Source organism: Macaca fascicularis, chromosome 4, assembly GCF_037993035.2.
Source record: "Macaca fascicularis isolate 582-1 chromosome 4, T2T-MFA8v1.1".
In the NCBI taxonomy this organism is placed as follows: Eukaryota; Metazoa; Chordata; class Mammalia; order Primates; family Cercopithecidae; genus Macaca; species Macaca fascicularis.
In genome coordinates, this window is record NC_088378.1 from 38,360,556 (window position 1) to 38,386,451 (window position 25,896).

General features: G+C 41.1%; 2 long non-coding RNA genes across 5 annotated transcripts in view; one reads left to right on the plus strand and one right to left on the minus strand.

The window, feature by feature from the left end:
- The window catches only part of LOC135970544 (uncharacterized), a 34,852-nt gene extending 9,273 nt beyond the window's left edge, over positions 1 to 25,579 (plus strand). The window contains exons 1-3 of one of the 4 annotated variants that reach the window (XR_010586244.2): positions 4,008 to 4,099; positions 19,917 to 19,986; positions 22,323 to 25,579. This is a non-coding gene — a long non-coding RNA (uncharacterized lncRNA). Of the gene's footprint in view, positions 1 to 4,007; positions 4,100 to 19,916; positions 19,987 to 21,753; positions 22,141 to 22,322 lie in introns of those variants that run through there. The other 3 variants (XR_010586245.2, XR_010586246.2, XR_012433454.1) reach the window with 3 other exon arrangements.
- Positions 9,983 to 22,863, minus strand: LOC102119715 (uncharacterized). Its single transcript, XR_012433455.1, has 3 exons — positions 21,538 to 22,863; positions 11,868 to 12,030; positions 9,983 to 11,429 (listed from the first exon to the last, which is right to left on the minus strand). It is a non-coding gene; the product is annotated as an uncharacterized lncRNA (long non-coding RNA).
- Positions 25,580 to 25,896: the final 317 nt, after the last annotated feature.

Below are 25,896 nucleotides of genomic sequence, written 5' to 3' on the forward strand. Positions count from 1 at the left end.
CCTCCGCTCTCCCTCCCCGAAAGGCTGCCTGGTGACTGCTATTTCTCCCTGAGAACCAGCTCAGATGCCAGTTTCTGCAGGGTCCTCTCTTTACCACTCCTGACATTCCCAGGGTTAAAAGCTCTCCCTTTAAGCTGTTCTGTGTCCGTCTCACATGTTGTGTTATATCAGATCATTGGTTCATTTTACTTATGTGTCCTCTTCCAATTCATCAGTTCATTGGAAACAAGGCTCACCTTCTGATTTGTCTCTTTCCCTAGCAACTAGACAGAGTCTGATACATTATAATCAATCAATATTTTTGGGTGAATGAATCCCAGATTTTAAGTTTAGCAATTATTCTATGCTCAATAAATTTCCATGTGTTTCACTGAAATTAATTCATCAATACATTTCAAAAATCTGAACTCCCAGCTGTACTGTAGGGTAAACTTTGTAAGTAGTGATGCTCTCCCTAGGTCTGTAGCTTTGAGATCCAAAACAGGGCTGTGCACAATCACTTTACTTCCTGGCTAAGTCTTTGACCCTGCAATTTAGATATGATTATATCTTTTGAATTCCCATTATATTTCTATCGTCAACCTCTCAGACAGCTTAACCACAATCAGGCAAGGGGAATAAACATATTGAAGTCTGATTTAAACTCTTGTGGTCTTTTGGAGCTGAAAGTCAGATTGAAAAGTTATAGGACAGGGAGACTTTGTAAAGTAGGAACTGCTCACAGTGGTAAGTCAGAAATGAGGAAATCCCAGGTCAGAGAAATAATGGTGCTCCAGTTGCAGGGAGTAGCTGCCATCACACTCTCCATCAACGTAGGTCTTTGGGTATCTGCCCATTCTCTGATTCAAGTCTCAGTTTGATGTGAAGTTATCTTCTCTTCTTGAACTCACACATAAATAAGTTCTTCTTTGGAACAGAGGGGTGGATTGCTTGTCAGCCCCTCAGAGACTCCTGGAACCAGGGGTGAGTCACTCTATGTGGTATTGAGGCTCTTTGTTTGACTAATCTCTCATTTGAGATGTTCAAGTGGCTGATAGATGGGAAAGTGCCCTGGAGAAAGTAACTTGGTTGCTTGTGAGTTTCTGTGTGAGGAATCTCTGAGATCTGCTTCTGAATAGCTGTGATTTTCATCTTGATCATTCATTAATTCAAAAATGGCTTAAATGTGGCCTAAATGTTGAGGTTTGCTCTTCTCCCACAAAGTTTAAATAGGAGACCTTTTCTCTTTACACAAGTTTGATAGACCAAGAGTATGTCCTAAAATTAAGCTGTAGTCTGTGAACGTATGACAGTTTGTGAGAGTTGAAATGCAGTAAATGCGGCTTGCAGTGCCTAGATCATGGTTGCTGGATGAAGATGTCTTGGGAACAGAGTCCTTCCTATCTGTGATTGGTATTTTCCAGCTTCCCTCTTCCTTTGCGCAGTTCTGTTCCAGTCCCTGTGCTTTGCCGGCCCCACCTGGAATAGCATTTCTCAGTGTGAGCCTGGTATCTACTTCCTTTAAAAACATTGACAAAATAGGTTTTTCTTCTCTGTCTGAGGATTCTAGATGAGTCCTCCAAAAAAGACGTGGAGTAAGGGAGTTGGGCCGTAGGTCATCACTGCTGCAATAGTCCATCTGTGTATACTCACACACACTAAAATCCACCGGTTCATCCTGATCCTGATACCTGTTTCTGATCTACAGGGTTCATTCTAGCCTCCTCTCCTCTTTCCTAATTTGTAACTCCTTTCTCTCATAGTGAGAAACCTGGTCATCTTTATCTACAATAGGTTTACTTTTGTTCAATCCTACTATACACATAAAATAGTTTCAGAACTGCTAACTCATACCCATGAAAGACACAAATTTACTTGAGTATAATATTTATTTAGTTAGTTTTTGAGACAGAGTTTCACTCTTGTCATCCAGACTGGAGTGCAATGGCTCAATCTCAGCTCACTGTAACCTCTGCCTCCCAGGTTCAAGTGATTCTCCTGCCTCAGCCTCCCAAGTAGCTGGGATTACAGGCGCCCCCCCACCACACCCAGCTAATTTTGTATTTTTTAGTACAGACAGAGTTTCCTCATGTTGGTCAGGATGGTCTCGAACTCCTGACCCTAGGTGATTTGCCCACCTCAGCCTCCCAAAGTGCTGGGATTACAGGCATGAGCCACCACGCCCGACCGAGTATAATGTTTATGTACAGTTCTTTTGTCTTTAACCATTTAGTATATAGACAGAATTCTATTTCCTAATTCAGGTTAATTCTTTTCTTCCCCACCCCTTTGGTGTGGTTTTGTTATTCATTTGTAATCAAGTGAGTTCCATTTGCCTCCCGTCATCCCCCCACCCCATCCCACTAACAGGTTTAGTAGGATTGAGATTATAACCAAGTTGAGCCTGACTGACCGATAAACTCTAGGTTTATTAAAGAAGGTAACTGAATTGTATATTCTTTACTTCTTCTATTTTCTTTTTTCTTTTCTTTTCTTTTTTTTTTTTTTTTTTTTTTTGAGACAGGGTCTTGCTCTGTTGCCCAGGCAGGAGCACAGTGGCGCAATCATGGCTCAATGCAACGTCTGCCTCCCAGGCTCAAGCAATCCTTCTACCTCAGCCTCCCAGAGTAGCTGGGACTACAGGTGCATGACACTATGGCTGGCTAATTTTTGTATTTTTTGTAGAGACAAGGTTTTGCCATGTTACCTAAGCTGGTCTTGAACTCCTGAGCTCAAGGATTCTTCTGCCTCCCAAATTGCTGGAAGTTCAGGCGTGAGCCACCATGCCTGGCCACTTCTATTTTAAATTAACTTGGCATCTAGAGAGAAGTTGCCCTATGACAACCTGAAATTCACAGCTACATCAAATTTGCTTTATAACTTCTTTTCTTTACCACTGCCTTTCCCTACCCCCTTCATTTCCTGGTTGCATTTTCATAAGCGTTTCTAATGAAGATAAAAACTGGTTTAAAAACCCCTCCCTAACCCTTTTAACTTGGAAGGAGATTGGAATGAATCGTCAAAAGGATGAAAGGTAGATAGTGGGAAGGTGGCGGAACAGCAGCCAGGGGCCATAAATTATGAAATGAATCATGTAATGTTCAGTAGAACTGATGGTCAATGATAGTCGTATTGATTTAACCATAATATAATTAAGAAGAGAAATGTCCTTCTTTGCTTCTGACCTAGGTTGTTTGGTGGGGCCTGATCACACACCAAGATGCCATTAGGATTAGCAGGCTCTTGTCTAAGTGAGCCTCTGGAATTGGTAGGGCCTCATTGCCCATGAAGTTTAACTCCTTATTCTATTTCTGCTCATTCCTTAGTGTGTTCTTTCATTTATTCAATCAATCACCTATTCACAGACTTGGAGCTGGGTTCTTACTCTGTACAAGGAACTTTGCAGGAGATGGACAATAGCTGGGCCACCTTCGGTCACCAGTTATCCCTCCAGCCAATCCCACTGTCTGCTCTGTGACCATCCCCAATGGTAGATACATCAACTCCAAAATATTTGGGAGTTAAGCAAGTAGAAGTCATGGAATTATACTCAGAACTAATCATACAAGGAGAAAAGGCACTGGCTTCCTGTGGAGGGAGTGTTTTTGAAAATCCCATACCATACTCCCTCCCCCGACTACCACTTAGATTTCTAGGAGGGAGTCTAAACTACCTACAGGCCTTGCCTTAGTGCTGTTCGCTGAAGCAGTTCCAACAGCCCAGCCCAGGCATGTACTTGAGTCCGTGTAAACAGGGTTCCCCAATTAATGCGGGAAATAGCCGTGTGTCAATGCTGGGAACCCAGCGTGATTCATTAGGCAGGTCACAACAAGGCCAATTCAAATTCTGAAATGTTTGTTTCACCAGAATGATATTTACTAGTATAGTAAACAGAATTACAAAACAACTATGTCAAATAGTGCAAACTACAATCAAGATTTCAAAATTGCCTAAAGTGGAAGTAAGAGGGAGCTTATCATAAACACCTGCGTCGTCGGGTATTTAAAGTAATGTTGAAAAGCAGGATTAAGTTTCAGACTTTATAACACAGATACTGGGGACTTCAGTTCATCATTAACATGGTTGACTGAAAGAAAGGTGCATAGCACTGCGGGATGTTGTATGTACTTTATGAATCGGCTCATGGTCTTTGAGGGGGGATTGGGTAGTTTGCATGGGTAATTTCTCTCTCTTTCTCTCCCTTTTTTGATTTCTTCTTTATAATGCACTAGAAAAAGGAACTCTATTTTGTTTTACTTGGGAGTCAGGGACTGAAGTAAACATAATTGTGTAAGGACTGGATAATAAATCTGATGCTTTTTCTTAAGTAAGAAGACCTGAATCTTTTCTGTTTTTGCTGAATACCTTAATTTTTTTCTTTATGTTTGACGAAGTCAGTATTTGGAACCATATTCCTAGGAGAAATGTTATTTGTGGTATTGTTCTTCAGGGACTCACAGTTAAAAGAATGTTACTACAGTCTCTTACTTCATAATTTCATCATGAGAATTCCTTATTTGCCCAGTGACCTCAGACGCTTAGGAGGAAAAGTGTTTCCAAATGTCCAGCTCTTATCTAAGCATCGTCTGAATTATGCAAGGGCACTAAGTGTATGCATTTAGGTTTGCTCTCCACTGGGGAAGAGCTCACATAAGGCTGTTGGTATTTCCTGCCCCTATTAGGCCAAAACTATTGTAATAACAGTGTTTCTGGCTGGACTCAGGTACCTTTGCTTCAAGTCCAGGCCAGAATCAGGATATGAAGAGGCGTTTGTGAAAGGGAAAACTACTGGGATGGTGGCTTGCGGGTAGGGAAGGGAGAATTTCTCAATCTTTTAATGGCATCAAAATGTTCAACATGGATAAATCATTAAGAAAAAGAAAAGGCCTACTCTTAGTGGAAATTACCACTCAGATTCTTCACTGTAATTTCTGGTTCTAACATGATATAAATGGACTGGGTAGATCTGAAAGGCTGCAAAGTTTGTCCAAGTAGGAGGTAGAATACTTCGTTTCTTTGCAAGTATTGTGAGGGCTTATACCACTTGGGGAAGGTCTTCTTTAAGAAAAAGAATATAAATTAGAAATACAAAATTAGATTTGAAATGGAATATCTATTTAAAATAAGAAAATAAATACAATTTTTTTAAAGGTGGCAAATGGCATATATATCACAAAATTCATAAAAACAACACAACACTTTTATTAGGCAACTGCCTGACATACTTCTTTTTAAATTTTTTATTTGTTTTTTATATTTATATTTATTATTATTAATTAATTAATTAATTAATTTATTTTTGAGATGGAGTTTTACTTTTGTTGCCCAGGCTAGAATGCAGTAGTGCTATCTCGGCTCACTGCAACCTCTGCCTCCTGGATTCAAGCAATCCTCCCACCTCAGCCTCCCGAGTAGCTGGGATTACAAGTATGTGCCACCACAGCCTGCTAATTTTTGTATTTTTAGTAGAGACAGGGTTTCACCATGTTGGCCAGGCTGGTTTTGAACTCCTGACCTCAAGTGAGCCACCCACCTCAGCCTCCCAAAGTGCTGGAATTACAGGCATGAACCACTGCGCCCAGTGACACACTTCTATAATTCTCTTTCCTGACATTTTTGGCTGCATACTCCTCAATGCCTCTTCAGAAGATAACGATTTGGTAATGTGTGTGTGTGTGTGTGTGTGTTTTTGTTTTTGTTTTTGTTTTTGTTTTTTTTTTACAGGAAATGGCATGGAATGAGAAGTCAGTAAAACCTTGTTTCTTTCCCACTACCCATATCCTTACATTTCTGGTGCCAGATGCTATAGGACTACCTGTAGCCCTACAGTCTTGTGTAGAAGCCAGAGGAGTTGGCACAGAAAGGGTCAGAGTGGATAGAGTGTTGGGAAGTACAATCTTCAAAGCCAGCCCTATACAAGAAAGGCTTACAATTTTGTAACGATACATATAAGTGACTTTGGGCCACTTAAATGGATCTTATAAAACTCAATTAACACTTAATTGGCTGGATCGTTAAAATTCTCAAGGCCATCAACATGAAGAGAAATCTGATGAGGGGGAAATTGGAGTAGAAAGGAAAGTAATATTTACCAATTGTGATTTAATCATAAATTGAGAATAGAATGTCTCACTCTTTCAGGTTTTATAGAAACTTATGACAATATGAACACATTGGTGGGCCTCTTCCGTTTCCAGGATCTTAGAAGAAGCCCATGCAAGAAGACAGTCCTGATGTTTAACTTTCATTAGCTCCACAGGATATCTACCTGTGGGTCTATGTGAATTTGAGAAAGTGACTTAACTCCCTGACCTCAGTTTCTCCATCTGTCTATTCACACTGGATTCTTGTGATGATTAAATAAGATAAATGCATATGAGAGTCTGTAAAGAATAGACTCTACTGTTTTGTAGATTACTCAGTATAAACCTCATGCTTAGGTAATGTAGTTTATAGTCCAATGGATGAGTAGTTCAGAGTTTGGTGTAGGGAGTAGTAATTCTTATTCTTGGGATGCACTTTAACTTTCGCAAATAATTACCCACATTTAGCAATTTAGAAGCAGCAAAAAATAAAAAGCTTGGAGGAGCTAATGAGAAGACTTGAAAGTTTTGGGACGTGGTTCCAGTCTCTTGGGGTAGCCTGTCGGTTTGCTAGTGCTGGTCCTTTTAGATGCATCTTGGGTGGAGTTTTCCATGAATACAGGAAAGCTTCTAGAGCCTTCCTTTCCAAAATAAACCCTAATTCCATTATCTTGGGTCTGCTTCTCCTTCAGGCTTTCCCATTTCAGTAAATGCCACCACTATTCACCTAGTTGCTCAACCGCAAACTTAGTTGTTATCCTTGACTCTTGTCTTTTCCTCATCACGCTCCTCATCTAATTTATAAACAACTCCTGTTGACTTTTTAAATTACCTTGACTTCAGTCAACCACCTACACCTCTGCTACCCTAGTGCCAGAATCCATCACCTCTCACCCAGAATATTGAAAAACACCTCCAGACTGATATCTTGTAACTTGAAATAAATTATTTGGATAAGCAGCTAGAGCAATCTTTTTAAAATTGTAAAACAGGCCAGGCACGGTGGCTCATGCCTGTAATCCCAGCACTTTGGGAGGCCGAGGCGGGTGGATCATTTGAGGTCAGTAGTACGAGACCAGCCTGATCAACATGGTGAAACTCCATCTCTACTAAAAATACAAAAATTAGTCAGGCACGATGACGGGTGCTTGTAATCCCAGCTAAGCTACTGGGGAGGCTGAGGTAGGAGAATCGCTTGAACCTGGAAGGCGGAGGTTGCAGTGAGCCGAGATTGTGCCATTGCACTTCAGTCTGGGTAACAAGAGCAAAACTCCGTCTCAACAAAAATAAAAATAAGCTTGTGAAACAAATAACACCCTCTAATGGTTTCACATCATACTCAGAAAAAATTCCAAACTCCTGCATGATCAGGCCCCTGTCAGTTTCTCTGACTTCATCTCTTACCTCCTCTGTCCGGCTCACTCAACTCTAGTTACACTGGACTTGCTATTGTTCCCTAAACACAGAAGTTCTCTTCTATATTATGTTCTTTTTCTATATTATTTCCCCTGACTAACATACTTTTCCTTTAGATTCTTTTTTTTTTTTTTTTTTTTTTTCCGAGACGGAGTCTCGCTCTGTCACCCAGGCTGGAGTGCAGTGGCGGGATCTTGGCTCACTGCAAGCTCCGCCTCCCGGGTTCACGCCATTCTCCTGCCTCAGTCTCCCGAGTAGCTGGGACTACAGGCGCCCGCCACCACGCCCGGCTAATTTTTTGTATTTTTAGTAGAGACGGGGTTTCACCGTGGTCTCGATCTCCTGACCTTGTGATCCGCCTGCCTCGGTCTCCCAAAGTGCTGGGATTACAGGCGTGAGCCACCGCGCCCGGCTTCCTTTAGATTCTTGACTATCTTTGCTTCCTCATTTTCTTCTCACTGAACGTCTCTTCTTTTGAGGGGCCATTTCTCACTATCCTGTCTATAAAAGAGCAGATCCTATTTCCATCACCTTAACCTGATTAACTTATTCGTAGCATTTACCACTGTCTAACATTATATATTTGCTTGTGTACCTGGCCAGAACGTAGGCTGTAAGAGAGAAGATGTTGTCTCCTATCCCCAGTACCTAGAAAAGTGCCAGGCACTTAACAAGCCTTCAATAGTATTTGTTGAAGGAAACAAAGAATGTGAAGAATAAAAGAAAGAGACAAACGTCTGTCTGTGAGACACCTGTTCCCTCTTGCCTCCATCCAGATCTGGAGCCTTCTCAGATCTGATAGATTAATCCTCCCAGCACAGACGGTGCCCAGTCTCATTTCCATGTCTTCATTTCCATATTCTGCACAATGTAATATTCCTTCAGCCTATCTTTATAATTTTCTCTTTTAAGACAGCTCACATCTGATGTCCTGGGTAGAACTCGTACCCTCTGTTGAAGTCAAGCCAACTTCTTTCTTTTGGCTTCCAGTCTACCTATAGCTAAATACTTCTATACAGTACTTGTCATAGCTTCTGGCAATAATTTGACTTTGAGTGTGACAAGATAATTCATTTTGTCTAATCAATTAGTGTGAATACCCTTCTGGGGCAGAGATTGTTCTTTAGTTTTCTTTTGTATCTTCCACCATACCTAGGCTTGTGCTGAGCACATGGCTTAGTAAATATCTGTTGGTAATAATCACATGACAATCAAAAGCAAAATGTTGAGCTTATTTTTATTTTTAAAGATAAAATATGTGCATACACACACATAAATAAAACATATATATATTTATTTATTTAGAGGGAGTCTTGCTATGTTACCTAGGCTGGAGTGTGGTGGTGCAACCTCTGCTCACTGCAACCTCTGTCTCCCAGGTTCAAGCAATTCTTGTGCCTCAGCCTCCCGAGTAGCTGGGATTATAGGTGCACACCACCACACCCAGCTAACTTTTCTATTTTACTAGAGATGGGGTTTCCATGTTGGCCAGGCTGGTCTCAAACTCCTGACCCCAAGTGATCTGCCTGCCTTAGCTTCCCAAAGTGCTGGGATTACAGGCATGAACCACCGAGCCCAGCCATGAAATATAATTTTATATTCACTCAAAATAGGCACAGTTTGGGTACAGTGGCTCACACCTATAGTTCCAGCACTTTGGAAGGCCAAGGAGGGAGAATTGCTTGAGGTCAGGAGTTCAAGACTAGCCTGGGCAACATAGTGAGATCCCGTCTCTAAAAAAAAAAATTAAAAATGTTGACCAGGCATGCTAGCATGCACCTGTAGCCCTAGCTGCTCAGGAGGCTGAGGTGAGAGGATTGCCTGAGGTTACAGTCAGTTGTGATTGGACCACTGCACTCTAGCCTGGGCAACAGAGCGAGAGACCCTGTCTTCCAAAAAAAAAAAAAAAAAGGCAAATAATCATTGAAAGTATCAATTATCAATTACTGAAATTTTCTTCACTGTTGTAGAAAACTCAACAGAAGCTCAGCAAATTCAGACACAGTTTATGTAACATCCGGGGATGAAGGGGTTTGCAGGAGTGTCTCCCTTAATGTGTGTGATACAGTCTTGGCTCTCAGGACTGGCTCTGACTCTCCCAGGACACATCCTCTTTGTGATGGCTGCGAGGACAACATTAGCGCCGGTAGTAACCTGCTCCTGGCTCCACTACTGGCTCTCCACAGTCAAAATCTGGTTATCTTAGGGCATCCTGTGGAATTAGAGCTGTTTCATGAGCTAGATGACTTTGAATGAAGTTCCAGTATTTAATGGCTGGGGCACACAGGACATAGGAGGGGGACAGAGACTAAACAGCAAATATAGTTTTAGCCAAAAGAATGAAGAAAGAACCTGAACTATCTGGGCCATTCTAGCGGGACTCTGATTCCTCTGTAATAGTTGGTAGTAACTAAAGACCTCAGGGCCTTCCAGTTCTGAAGCACCAGCCATTAGAATTGTTCTGTTTTACCTGATTTCTAGGTGCAGAGGTAGGAAAATCTGGAAATTCAATTCTACTATAATCTGAAGCTTTTTGATGAAGAATTATCTATTTTAAAACGTCTAGCACCTTGCTTCCCGCTAATGCTAATGTGTACATAAGAAAGAAACAGTGACAATGCTGAGCTGGAAGAATGCAGAATGTCTTACTCAGATCTACTTGCCCATTACACATCTGTACTTCACGGGACTTAGTCTTTTATCCTTATGAGAAAACACTACATATTCACCTGTTCAGCTAAAACAGAAATAAGCCACATTCAAATGCTAAAGAGGTTAAAAAACAAAACAAAACACTTATTACATATGGTCTCTAAAACTCACTTTAAAATATATTTTTAATATTTTTCATTCTAAACATGATCTTGAGAATGCTGGTTCATCAGTTGTAAGGAAATTTGTACAATTAGATTTTCTCTAATTGATTCTTTTCCTCACTGCTGCTTTTAGCCCCATATGTGATATCCTCAAAGGTGATTTTCTTCGAGCTCCTGCCAACATCCCCATATTTGTTTGCTAGGGCTGCTGTAACAACAACAAAAAAGTACCACAGATTGGGTGGTTTAAACAAGAAAAATGTATCGATTCACAGTTCTGGAAGCTAGAAATCTGAGATCGAGGTGTCAGCTGGGTTGGTTCCTTCGGAGGCTGTAAGGGAGAATCTGTTCCAAGCCTCTCCTAGCTTCTGGTAATTGCCGATGCATCCCCCGATCTCTGCCTTTACCTTCCCATGGCATTCTCCTTATCTGCTGGTCTGTGTTTGGATCCCAATTTCCCCTTTTTATAAGGACACCAGTCATATCGGATTAGAATCCACTCAATTGGCCTCATCTTAACTTGTTTAAATCTACAAAGACTCTATTTCCAAGTAAGGCCACATTCTAAGGAATGAGGGGTTAGGACTTGAACACATATTTTTGGTGAGGGGGGCACAATTCAACTTATAACAATCCTTATCTACACCTAGCCAATAATCACACTGAATGACAGGAAATGGCTCTCAGAACTGTGGTCAATAGTGTGTGTCATCCTGGCAATATATCAAGTATCTCAGTGAGGTTGATCATGTCAACCTCCAAAGAGGAGGTTGAGATGTCTATAAATATGGCCTCTATGTTCAAATGGCTGCTGCAAGCAGGGAATATTTGATATGGTTTGGATCTGTGTCCCCACCCAAATCTCATGTCAAATTGTAATCCCCAGTGTTGGAGGTGGGGCTTGGTGGGAGATGATTGAATTGTGGGAGCAGATTTCTTCTTTTGATGCTGTTCTTATGACAGAGTTCTCGTGAGATCTGGTTGTTTAAGAGCGTGTGGCACCTCCCCTCTGCTCTCTCTTCCTTTTGCTCCAGCCATATGAAGTGCTGGCTCTCCGTTTACTTTCCACCATGATTGTAAGTTTCCTGAGGCCTCCCCAGAAGCCAAGAAGATGCTGCCATGCTTCCTATACAGCCTGTGGAAACATGAGCCAATTAAACCTCTTTTCTTTATAAATTACCCAGTCTCAGACATTTTTTTATAGCAGTGTCAGAATGGACTAATACAGTATTATTGGAATAAAAGTTCAAGTGCACCGGGATTACTTGGCCAGTACATGGGTAAGCTAATATCCCTTTATCCAACATGTGAGTTCCATTCCATTCCATTCCATTCCCCAGTGTGACCTAAAAGCAAGAGAAGAGTGAAAGTAAGAGAGAAAAAGAGTTCTAAGAAATCTTAGCCTGATGTGCAAATGTTATAACCTTGACCTCTTTTCAAAACTTGTACCACCAGGTGATTGTTGATCATAAGTATGCATAGAGAGCTTACTAGTAATAACATGCCCAGCATTCAAAGGATTCTTTGTTTTGCTTCTTTGGATTCTGTACTTGATCAGTTGCTCATCACTTACCTCTCTGCCTAAGGCATAGTAAATTGTCAGCATCCATCCAAATGACTCAACTAATAACAAGCATCACGCTGGGCACAGTGAGATGACTCAGAGATGAAGCTGAGGATCAATCATGCTGTTCCCAAGGTCTGTGCTGGATAAATCAGCATTGGAAACCTAGGTGCTGAGTATACCAGAGGTTTGATGAAAAATTATTTTAGACTTCTGTATATTTGAAAATTTCTATAATAAAATGTCAAGAAAAAAAGTCACGTAAATCAGCTCCATGGTTTACTGATTTAGAATAAACAAACATGATCTGTTAGTATTCATTTGTCATAGAATATGATAAATGTTTAACTGTCCAGTTTTAACTGTCTTGATGATGTCTGGGTAAACAAAGCATCATCACTTCATGGTTTGATATCTGTTCCCTTATTTTTTTATTTTTTAAGACAAGGTCTCACTCTGTTGCCCAGGCTGGAGTGCAGTGGTGAGATCTTGGCCCACTGCAACCTCCACCTCCCAGGCTCAGGCAATCTTGCAGGTATAGACCACCATGCCCAGCTTTTTTTTTTTTTTTTTTTTTTTTTTTTTTTGTATTTTTTGTAGAAACAAGGTTTTGCCATGTTGCCCAGGCTGGTCTCCAACTCCTGAACTCAAGCGATCCACCCACCTCAGCCTCCCAAAGTGTTGGCACTACAGGTATGAGCCACCGTCTTGGCCTGTTCCCTTATTTAAAATTATTGGGATGCAGGAAGAAAGCTTTTTGTTTTGTTTTATTTTGTTTGTTTAATTAATGGCTACTAGATCCTACCAATCTGTACATTTTTTAAGAACTAGCCTATCACTATTTCTAAATCCTCTCCATTTATCTGTGGCCTGGTATGATGATAAGTTTGATAGCAGGAGTACCATAGTATGTCATATAATAGTGTATTCCTGCTCTGCGAGCTATCTTTTCCTCAGTCCTAAAGCATAGTGGCTAAGCAAGTAATCTTGGGAGTCAGATTGCCTGGCTTATTAGAATTGCAGTTTAGTAGGACCTTGGGCAAATTGCTTAAGCTTTTCATGCCTTATTTTAAGTTCCTGCATCATATGACTGTTAGTGTCCAGAGTAAAATGTAATCGGTTTAGCTGTCTCGCTCTAGAATCTTTATTTTATCTACCAACTATCCTTCTCTCTCTCTCCCTTTCCCTCACATCTCTATCTCTATCTGTAGCTCAACTCTTTCTTTATTTCTTAGTCTTCCAAACCTATTTCCCTCAGATCCACTTGTCAGGGATGTGCTGAGGGAAATAGGCTTCCTCCTGTCCTGCTAGTGACCCCGAGTGGCTTTCATGGACCCCGTTTTATTCCCTTTTCGTTAGGAAAAACAGCCTTTTTGGTTTCTGGAGCACCCTTAGCATCCTGTTTAGGTCTCTCAACTTCACAAGTAACTTCTTTCTTTATCACCATGAACTTTTCTTCACCTCCTGATCTTTTCTACAATCAGGTGCTGAACTTCTGCAGTTCCTGGTCTATAGAGTCCCTTCAGATATCAGATGAAATATTTAGTCAAATCTCTAACTTGACAAGCAATCAATGCACAAACATTTGTATTAGTGTCCGTATGTTCAAGCCATCAGAAAGTACACTCTACTTGGCTCCACAAAAGCAACAATTCAAGGCAACCATGATAATAATTAAAAAAAACAAAACTCCATAAAACGACTATGTATGTAGACATGGATTTTTGAATGCAAATTATAAAATGTCTAACAATATGTTTGTGACTTATATATGAGTTAATGAAACAGTTAAAGGAAAACTCTAATGATACCGCATATTGTTAAAATTTCTTATCCAATAGCCAAAGGAGGCAGACATGGAACGATTGATTGGGGGATTGATGGGGAGATGGACAACACAGAAAGGAACTTATAGTAATGAAGGAAGGGCCTTGTAGGCATTCCTTGGTTGAAGATAATGGTTTTCCTAAACTGGGCTATGATACCTCAGAAACATTATTATTATTGTTATTACTATTTTAGTATAGATGGGGTTTCACCAAGTTGGTCAGGCTGGTCTCAAACTCCTGACCTCAGGTGATCTACCCACCTTGGCCTCCCAAAGTGCTGGGATTACAGGTGTGAGCCACTGCACCTGACCATGTTATTAATATTAATAATACATTCCTGACAAATAATTCTATTCATTTTTAGGAGATCATTTACAGAGGTAACTGATATTATAGTCATTGCCCTTGTGCTCAAAATGCCCAAAGTTCCTTTATGGGTTTCTAAAAGAGGAATCTGAGGACTGTCTACTCCATCAAGGATACCTGGGGTACGCCTCTAAAATGCAGCGTCAAATTCCACAGGTGATTCTGATGCACCCTAGAGTTAGAGAGTCAATGCCTTTTGGAGTTTGGGCCTGAATAGGGACTATTCTCTATCTGAGAGTGCCATACAGTAAAGTTGGAGTTGCTCAAGAAAATACAGTAGTCCCTTAGTATCAGTGAGAAAATTGGTTCTATGGCCCCCTCCCAAACCAAAATCTGCAGATACTCAAGTCCCGTGTATAAAATGACATAGTTTTTGCATATACATACACCACCCTCCCATACACTTTAAATAGTCTCTAGATTATACCTAATATAATGTAAGTGCTATGAAAATAGTTTTCATATTTTTTATTTGTATTTTTTGTTGTATTGTTACTTTTTATTGTTGTTGTTATTGATTTTAAAATAATTTTGATCCGTCGTTGGTTGAATCTTTGGATGCCAAACTTCTGGATACGGAGGGCTGACTATACTATTACAATGAGATGTTACACATACATCAATAATGTTACTTAAACTTTTAGTTGTCTTATCGTTTCTCAAAATCAACTTTTATAACTGTAGTGATTAATAAGATTAATTTGAAAAGGAGTTCTCTTAAAATATGAAATAACGGCAACTCCTCAGCTAAATCCTGTGGATGCTATTTAACCCTTTCTTGGAAGCATTTGTAACTATGACCTTGCCCAAAATGGTGGAGCTTCTCCAAGTGGAGCCATCTCAAGTCAAGGGATGGTCTTAACCACTTCACCAGAGTCTGCTAATTCCCACTGATCAATTGAGCTCTAACAAACATTGGAAGGAGGAAACTGAATAAAGGAATGCCTATTGTCTTCTTGAAATAGAAGGCCTCACTTAGCTCTATAAAGAGTTTACTCTGCCACCGTGTAGTCTGGACAAATAACATGCATTTGCTCTCTTTTTGTTCCCAAAAATATTGATTTGGGGACTTGGATATCTAGGAATTTATTTGAAGTACCTAAGATAGAGGTCAGTTCAGTTAATTATGCTTTTTTTCCTGTTTTTCACATATAACCCCTCTTAAATTTGCATTTCAGGCTACAGACTGGTAGTTTTTAACTCAGGCTGAATATTATAGTCATCTTGGGACCTTTGAGAAATTCCAACCCCCAGACCCCACCCCTAGAGAGAGTTCAAATTAATCAGTCTGGGGTGGGGCGAGAGCATCATATTTTTCAAATCTCCCAGGTGATTCAAAGTGTAGCCAAAGGTGAGAACCACCGCTTGCTTTATGATGTAAGACTTATTAAGGCCAATTCTATCAAAACCATCCACCACCATCAATAAACAAAACTATTTGATTTGACAGTATCCTATTAGGTGAATAGCTTGTGCAGGCATTATTCTTGTCTTGAGATTTTTGGGAGATTTGACTATATTCCACAACTTAGGTGACTTGAGTAAAATTCCAGATTTTTCCATCACACTATGGTGACACAGTAATAACAATCCCCACACACACACTTTTTTTTTTTTTTTTTGAGACAAAGTCTAGCTCTGTTGCCCAGCCTGGAGTGCAGTGGTGTGATCTTGGCTCACTGTGATTTACACCTCCCAGGTTCAAGTGATTCTCCTGCCTCAGCCTCCTGAGTAGCTGGGAATACAGGTGCCTATCACCATGCCTGGCTAATTTTTGCATTTTTAGTAGAGATGGGGTTTCTCCATGTTGCCCAGGGTGGTCTCGAACTCCTGACCACCTCGGCCTTCCAAAGTGCTGGGATTACAGGCATCAACCACCGCACCCAGCCCCCAAATTTATGTATTCATATTGTTCACTAGCAGAATTCAACAGGAAATTCAGTCAGTAAAATTGTTTAGAGAAAGCAATTTGTTCATAAAATTTCTAACCTCAAAGCTTTACAGGATTTAGCCTCCATGAAATCCAACAAGTGTAACAACATCAGCTGTGATATCTTTGCAGTTGGGTTACATTTAATTGATTTGGGGGACTTCACTCTGCAGCAAATCTATGCCCACAGAACCAGTTGAAGTTATGAAACCTCTGTCTTGCCACATATGTTTAAATCTTTTAATAAAATAAAGCTAATAACTTGATAAAACTAATAACTCTCTCTCTCTCTCATTTTTTTTTTTGTTTGTTTGTTTGTTTGTTTTTGAGACAGAGTCTCACTCTGTTGTCCAGGCTGGAGTGCAGTGGGGCAGTCTCGGCTCACTGCAACCTCTGCCTCCTGGGTTCAAGCAATTATCCTACCTCAGCCTCCAGAGTAGCTGGGATTACAGGCACCTGCCACCACACCCGGCTAAGCTAATAACTTTCATGAGAGCGAGAGCAAGCAAGGGTGAGACTGGTTTGGCTTTTGTGGGCAGTGAGTGCCTCGGATAATGATTCTACCAGGTTCCATTTGATGGAGGGCAAGTTCATTGAACACCTTCAGCTGCGAGGAGAGCTGTAGTGAGAACTTTCTGCCTAATAACTGCTCTCTCTCTCTTCAATTTCACCTAATGAGTGTGTGAATTCGATTGCTAGATTCTGATGTTGGTGGAGGATAAATGTAAATAATTTATGAGAGAAAGTTGTGATCTTCTTGGAGAGCTCAAGGAATATATCTTTTCTGGAGGGTGAGGGACAAGGGGAATAAGAGTGCAAAAAGAACAAAGGCACTCTATTTTAAAAGGCATTCATTTAGGTGGTGTCCTTATCTATAGCCTGCCCCTGTACCTTGTCCTGTGGAACCGGGGCACTTGCATTTGGCAGCTGCAATCACTTAATAACTGCACCTTTGCCATAAAAGCTGTTGGAGGTTGGCAGAGAGCAGGAATCCAATGTGATCATTGCTAACATCCATTTAAAGCCAAAGCCACAGGGGGAAGTAATTGGATTTAATGGATACAGAGTTTTAGAATGAAAGTGCGTGGGATTGGGTTTATTTAATTTAATTAGACTTATACTTTAGATTATCTCATTTAAATTATCTGTGTTCCCATGTATGCTTTGACTTTCTGGCCTTTAGGCAATAGGCAAAATTTTCCTTGTACGAAGCAATGAAGGTCTGTTTGTTTCTCCTTCAGAGCCTTCTACATCAGCCAGGGTAAAAACGAGCTTATGCGTCAGCCAGGGTCAACTAACCCAGGTCCCTCCGAAGGCAATCTTTTTCATTGGTTGGTTGAGTCGTAGAATAAGAGGACCTGAGGGGGCTTTTAAAGCTCTCACACTGCCCTAGTCCTCTCCCTAGCAGCAGGGTTTGCTCTGTTTTCTGAGTAACTACAGGAGCCTTCATTACCTGTGCTATAGGACATAGCTTCTCAAGGGCATCCAACACTCCCAAGGGCAAAAGCTGGTGGACTTTGACAACACATCCCGCAACAACTAAATTGTCATTTCCAGAATGAAAATCCATCTTGCACAATCATAAAGGGAACTTTATTTGAATCACAGAAACCAGGTAAATTGAGCCTACTAGTTAGACATGACGATTAGCTGGGCTGATGATGCAGTGAGTTTCTCCTGACTTATATCTGAATGTCCCTTTGCCTTGATGTTTCTCTCCATTGAAAACAAGTGCAGGCCGGGTGTGGTGGCTCACGCCTGTAATCCCAGCACTTTGGGAGGCAGAGGTGGGTGGATTGCCTGAGCTCAGGAGTTCAAGACCAGCCTGGGCAACATGGTGAAACCTTTTCTCTACTAAAATACAAAAAAAAATTAGCCGAGTGTGGTGGCGTGCACCTGTAGTCCCAGCTACTTGGGAGGCTGAGGCAGGAGAATTGCTTGAACCCGGGAGGCAGAGGTTGCAGTGAGCTGAGATCACGCCACTGACCTCCAGCCTGGGTGACAGAACGAGACTCCATCTCAAAAAAAAAAAAAGAAAAGAAAGAAAGTAGAAGTGTGGCAGGGCAGACTGTGCCAGCAAGGAAATGCCCATGGGAGAGAGGGAGGTAGTACCTCTGTGGCTCCCGTGGAGGCCCCAGGACAGGGGTGAGGTAGGCAGCAGGCTCCTGGTGATCTCTCACTCCACTGCTCTCAGTAGAGCAGGAGTGATTGAAGCCATGCCGCAATGAATTTCATGATAGGGTAATATGGATACGTTTCCACTGCAGGAGGGAATCAGGCTGCCTTGCCTCTCAGCACGCCCACTCCAGTGGGAGTCTGAAATTACTGTCTTCAGACCTTCTATTCACCTCGTTCCTCTCATTCCTTTGAGATTTTCAAAAAAGCAGTACTATCGTTAATAATAAATCGATGTATTGTTACCTTTTAGTAAGAGCCATATTATTTAGGGACATATTTTATATCAATTTAAACACATGTACTGTGTATTTGGGGTGTGTGTGTGTGTGTGTGTGTCTTTGTGTCTGTGTGTATTTCCATTTAGATGTTGTAGTATAAAAGTCTGCTTTCTCCACTTTTGCCATTCTTCCCTAATAAACTGATATATATATATGTAAACAATTAGATTACGGTTACTTATTCATTCTCAAGGAACAGGCAAACAGCGAAATAGACATTGATCACCGCAATAGCATGTACTAGGTAACAACTTCATTTAAGGCACTGATCCCTGGTATTGTGGTCAATATAAAAATGTATAAGATCTGATCACTCTCCCAGATTAAGCTACAGACACACAGGACTGATTCAAAGTAGAAATTGGCAATGTGAAATACAAAGATAGTGCTGCGAGGTTTCTGAAGACAGTAAGATGATGTCTGATTTGGGGGATCAGATCATGTCCTGTGGGATGCCTTCTGCACCGGGCTCAGAAGGAGGGAGCTTTGGACATGTAGTGATGGGTGAGTGGAGATGGGGCACTCCAGATGGTGGGATAGTGCCTGTGGGAAAGCGCTGAGCACTTTCTGGACCTTTTTTTAACGAATTTTTTTTAACCAATTGACAAGATACGGAATCTGGATCCTTAAAAAGGCTGTTTGGCTGTGATGTGGAGCTGTGAGAAGTAAGTTCTAGAGCGAGATCCTGAGAGTTCTTTGGTGTCACTCAGGAGTGACACCAGTTTGAATTTCACCAGTTGTATTAGTTCCCTAGGGCTGTTTTAACAAAGTGGCTGAAAATAACAGAAATGTATTCTATTACGGTGCTGGAAGGCTGAAAGCCTGGTATCAAGGCGTTGGTCAGGGCCTTGCTCCCTGTGAGGGCTCTAGAGAGGAATCTACCCTGATCTCCTCCAACAGCTTCTGGTGGCTCCCGACAATCCTTGGCACTCCTTGGCTCGTGGCTACATCACTTCAGTCTTCACCTTTGTCTTTGCAGGGCCTTCCTCCCTGTACAACTGTGTACCTCGGTGTGTCCTTTCTTCTTTTTCTAAGGACGCCAGTGAAATCGAACGTAGGGCCCACCCTAAACCAGGATGACATCATCTTAACTAATTACATCTGCAAAAACCTGTTTTCCAAATAAGGTTACGTTCTAAGGTTCCAGGTAGGCATGACATTTGGGGGCACACTATTCAACTCACAACACCATTTTAACAAGATCCCAAGAGTACTGCAGTGTCAAGCTAATGAGTCTGAACTTTACCAGTTTAGATGCCTAAGTTCAGAGAAACATTGAGGGAAGTCTTTTTAGGGCAGAGAATACCTTGACAGCCTTGGCCTTCCCTAGGTTAGACCTGCTGTGCCTGTGGTGAGCCGCTAACACCTGGCTGCCGTGAGCCACATTCTGAAAGGCCGTACACCCACATCCACTGTCTGAGTGCCTGAAGCTCTGCCCACTGGACTATGACTCTAACATTCCATTTTGTTCTTATAGCGGGAAGTATTCTTGTCCCTCTCTCCTGTACCCAAATGCCCAGCTGCTGGCTTGGACTCATGAGTAGAAGGTAAGTGTAGGCTTCAAAGGTAGTATTTCAATTTTTCCTATTCTACCACATCTGTCTGCCATGGCTTACTTTTGTTTTATTTTGTTTTGTTTTGTTTTATTTTGTTTTGTTTTGTTTTGTTTTAGAGACAGGGTCTTGTTCTTTCACTCAGGCTGGAGTGCAGTGGCATGATCATGGCTCACTGCAGCCTCGAACTCCTGGGCTCAAGGGATCGTTCCACCTCAGCCTCTTGAGTAGCTGAGATTATAGGCATATGCCATGATGCCCAGTTCCCGTGGCTTACTTTTGGAACAATGTGTTTGTCAAATTCAATGTATAGGCTTGCAAGAGCTAGGAAGGAGAACTCTTATCTTACTTAGTACTTCTCTACAATTACTTTTTGCTTTAGAGGCAATTCACTAGCCATATCAGAAGAAATGTCAGTTGAAGGACACCTTTAAGATATTCATTTACAAATACTTTTCTGAATAAATGAATACATCGAATGCTTTTTATACGATAGATACTTTACTAAGTCCCATATCTCATTATAAATTCTTTTAAGCTTTCAGTGCAGGCAAAACTAACATGTTTAACATCAGTCCCCTTATTTTTTACTATTTATAGTTGCAAAAATTAAATGAAATAATATATTTAGAAGTCTTAACACATTCCACACAGCAGTCGCTAGCTATTATTACCCTTCTAACTGTACATGCTGGCAGTTATCTGGCTCAAGGAGTTTTTAGTGGGATATGATATATTTTGCCTCTCAATTTTGGATTTTAATGCTTTTTTACCATCAAAGGATTGACACATCTTCCTGGAAAAGATAAAAAAGATCTTTGAAGATTTGTTTTCTTCAAAGTTATGACAACCACTGCAACGTGCCTCAGTGTAGATACTCTGGTTGCTAAGGACCGCATAGATCAGGGTAAAAAGTGGGCTGATGATAACTGTCATTTTCTTTTCTTTTTGTCACTTGGAGGGAAGAAGCAGCTTGGTAGATGCTTGGGCTTGTGTCTGAGGCATCACAGCAACATTGTGAAAAAGAATCAGTCAGCATGACGGTACCTATCTTTTTTGACGGACTTCTGGACTGATCCACCATTCTACCACTGTACTTTGCTCTTCAGGGGAACATGGATGCACATTCCTGTGCTAAAGAAACTTCTATGTGACCAGTTCACTATGCAGAGCACTGGGAGTCTCCCTCCTCAACAGAGATTGCAGCACACAGCCTCTGCCTTGCTCAACCCCACAAGATTCTGTGTCAATAATCAAGGACAAAATAGCTCTAAAATGAAATCCTATTTCCAGGCTAGAGAATTTTGAATCTAGATTTAGAGACGCCATAAAAAGTAATGATTACTATGTCAAGGAAGGTAATTTTCATGAAGGAAATGACTTCTAATCCAAATGGTTTATTTGTAGGATTAATGTCATATGAACCTGTTTTATACAAAGTCATAGGGAGACAAAAAAAGGGAAGAAATTCATTTTGAGCCTAAATATACCAATGAATAAATAAGTTGACAAAAAATAAGCTAATTTTAACTTCAAATCACTCACCCATTTCGTCTTGTACAATAACCTCAGAAACACAAATGCACCATGTCCGGCTGCATATGAAAGTGGCAAGAGCTTGCCATTTCCATTTTTAAAAGGAGAAGCAAATGTATCTAGCTTACTCAATTTTTTCCTAACTTCAAGTTTCATGTTTATGTAACCATCAGGGAGACTTGCTGACTCACAGTCAGCCTCTGGGGCAGCACTTCCCCTTTCTTTAGTTCTTGAAGAAACAAGTATGATGCTCCCAGGAGAGTGGACATGCTAACCATGTAAGTTTTTTATACACACAAGTAATATAATTGTATACATTTATGTTAATTGATAAAAGTCTAAACAAGATAATCTCTAAACAATAAGAATATTTTATTTTACTTGTTTTTTTAGATGGAGTCTCACTCTGTTACCCAGGCTGAAGTGCAGTGGCCCGATCTTGGCTCACTGCAACCTCCACCTCCCGGGCTCAAGTGACTCTCCTGCCTCTGCCTCCTGAATAGCTGGGTCTACAAACTCACACGCCACCACACACAGCTAATTAAGAATTATTCAAAGCAGGAATTGGTTTTTAAAATGCTAAACCAAATGATAAAGTCCACAAGTTTTTAGGTTTGTAGGTGAAGCCTTACCTGACTTCCCACCTCCAGCAGGTTGGGAACTATTCTCGGTGCTTCCATAATACTTACGATTTACATGATCATCGCTAACACTGCAGCACTTAATAGTAGCCAGGAGATAGAAGGTTCTGTGTATGGGGTACTGAGTTTGCATTTCACTTCTTTTCATTGCAGGCCACAGACCTCCGGACTCTACTTCCTTCCTTAGAGTCAGGAACTAAGAGGAAAATATTCAGCTTGGTTTTCTGGAATGAGAAATACAGGGTTGAGACTGCATCAAGACAAACACAGTTATGTAAATAATGTAGGTGAAAAACTGAAGAAGAGATGAGGAGCCATCACAACTTCCTAATCGATTTATTTGCTTCCAACTTTTCCAACATTGCTGCTCAGTGAGCTTTCAAAAATGCCAGCCTAATTAATTCACTTTTTCGCTTAAAACCCTTCAGTGCATCCAAGGGGACTTGAGATAACGACTGAAGTTCTTACCTGCCCTGGAGGCCTTGAGTGACATGGCTCCTCTCCCCTCACCTGCCTGTGGAAGCCACTCTCTCCTGAGGGCTCCAGAACTTCACCTGCAGTTGCTCTCTTAATTCATCAAAACAGATGGTCTTCTTCCTGCCTCAGGGCCATTGCTCCTGCTGTCCTCCTGCCTGAATCATCGCAGCAGACTGCCAGCCCTTCTGCTGTCTTTGGCTGCACACTTCTTTTGTTTGGCCAGCCAAGAGATGACTGAAGTTTGAATTTGAATGCCTTAAAGCCAGTAGACTCCCTCCAGTGGGCCTTTTGTTCTCATATTTCTTGTTGTCTTACCCCTGCCAGATGCACACATTTTTGTTACCTGCCTGATCTCTTAAAGGAATTTGAGTTTGCAATCTCTGGACTAATTAATTTCTACTAATCAACCAGTAAAGCACAAATGCCATCTCCTCAGGAAAGTTTTCACAGCCCCACCGGCAAAAAATCCTGTACTTTCTCTTCCTAGCACTCATCACAACAGCAATTAAATAACTAATTGTGCTATTACATGTCTAAAGTCTATATTCCCGGCCAGCATGGTCATTACAAAAGGGCAGGGACTCTTGTCTTTTTCACCACTGCGTTCTTAGTGTTTACATATAGAAGGCACTCAATGATTGAATGGATGAATGATAAAGCTAAAGTATTCCAAAGCTTAGTGACATAAATAATTCTCTAAAAGCTTTAAATGAGAATTATAGGCAAACATTTTTCTGAGATTATTTGAGCCTAGTCCTTCCAGGAGACACTGAGATTCCGTAACCCTGAGGAGGATATATCATGGGAAGCTCATCTCAGTGATTTCATACTGCTGTACTAGGTCCAAAGGGCAGAAGGAATGGGGAAGCCAGGAGGGCTCCAGGCTCCATGAAACTAATTAAACCATAGCAGCACTAGCTCGACTTTTATCATTATTCTCTTTCTTTCTTCCTTTCTTCCTTTCTTTTCCTTCCTTCCTTCCTTCCTTCCTTCCTTCCTTCCTTCCTTCCTTCCTTCCTTCCTTCCTTCCTTCCTTCCTTCCACAGACTTTCGGTCTTGTTGCCCACGCTGGAATGCAATGGTGCAATCTCGGCTCACCGCAACCTCTGTCTCCCGGGTTCAAGCAATCCTCCTGCCTCAGCCTCCTGTGTAACTGGGATTACAGGCATGCGCCATCATGCCCAGCTAATTTTGTATTTTCAGTAGAGACAGGGTTTTTCCACGTTGGTCAGGCGGATCTGAAACTCCTGACCTCAGGTGATCTGCCCACCTTGGCCTCCCAAAGTGCTGGGATTACAGGCATGAGCCACCATGCCCAGCCTATCATTATTCACTTTCTATCTTTTATGTGAATATAGTGAATTTCTGCATAGGATTTGTCTGAACAAAGCTTATACCAGGGCTTTGACAGTGTCTATCTTATTGGTTATGGTATCAATGGCTCCTAGAATGGTGCCTGGCACTGAGTGTTGAGTGGTGTCTATGAATGGTAACCTACTTGTGGTAAAGATCTTATATTTACAAAGCTAGGATCAGATTTCTGTTGTGTTTCAGGATCAGGAAGTAGTGAAGCTATCCTATTGCAGGTAATGTTGGTAGCATTACCTATTTCATATGATGAGGATTTCTTCCATCCATTCAATCCAATTGCAAAACCAAATCTTCTTTTCCTTCCCAAATGATATTTAATTCAAGTCCTTCAAATGCATTTCAAAAGCTTCTCTTGTCCATGCTCCTTTATGCTATGTTGTCTTCTCTGCCGGTAGTCACATTCAAAAGGCAATGAATTAATTATCTTTATAAGTATTTTTCTTTATTTCCAAATCTGATCAGAATGTGCCCAAAGCATGCTTCATTGCAATGTTTTTGAGGAAGTTTGACTTATTATTATTATTATTAGGCTTTATTATATCTGAAGCAAATTAAAGTGGACAATTTTCCATGATGATGGAAAGTCTCACTATGTTGCCCAGGATGGTCTCAAACTCCTGGCTTCAAGCAGTCCTCCTCCCTTGGCCCTGCAAAATAAAATGCTGGTATTACAGGCATGAGCCACTATGCCAGGCCAAGGTATTTTTTTTTTAATGTGATAATTAACAGTAAAAAAAAAAAAGTGGGATAAAAGACATTATATGGACTAGTACGTGCCATGTTCATGGTGCCAAATAGCTTGCATTTCCACCCTCCCGCTCTTGCCTCTATGCTGCTTTCTGGACCAAAGTTGCCTGCCTTGGAGGCAGACTTGTGTACTTACTTTAACAGGCTCACTTGCCCTCTGGTTTCTGGTTGGTTTTGTCCAATGGGGAGCCCCTGCAGGAGGTCAGAAGGAAGAACACAGTAAGGTCCAGTCCCACATTCCCCTGCTTCCTGCCTACAGAGTTGGCTTGGGCTGGCTGCATGATCTCAAGCAAAGATCGTAACTCCTCTCAAGGTGACCCTTTCCACACTCTCTCCTCTTGCTCCTTTAAACCTCAGGGTTGTAACATCTGCTGTGACTAGCCCCAGCATGTCCCGCTTCTTTGCGGTTTTCCCATATCTGCCTATATCGTATCAACAGTCCCTTTACTCAACCTTCCTGGAGTATGCCACTTGCTTCCTGTTGGGGCCCTGATTGATACACCTACTAGGGATTTCACTTACGATCTCTCTCATTTTGCTCAGGAGTCGAAGTTATGGTGATGGACATTGTATCCACAGGTGTAACTACTTGAAGGAGAAGCATTTTTTGGAATCATACCCTACAAAATCTAAATTAACCATATTTTCATTATATCCTAAAATGCCTTATTATTGTATTTTTCTCAACACTTTTACAATATACCATGCATATTCTTATTTTTTGAAAATTATATAATTTGTTGAGTATTACTACTTTTATGTGCCTACACTACTTTCTGTTCCTTCATAAGTAAATGTCTTATTTTTTATGTGCTTAATTTTCTACTCTATAGACTCATTCTTATTTTTAATTTAGAGATGAGGCTTTCACTATGTTGCCCAACTTGCCTTGAACTCCTGGACTCAAGGGATCCTCCCACCTCAGCCTCCCAAGTAACGGAAACCACAGGTGCATACCACTGTACCTGACTATGTGATATACTAATTATTAATTCAACTGCGAACTGTCTGTCATTGTTAACATCTCTCAAGTCATTCAGACACATCAGAAACTCTACTAGTTTTATTTTAATACATTTATTAAGGGCTTACCATGTACCTGGCATTATGCTTGGCATTAGGAATAAAGCAC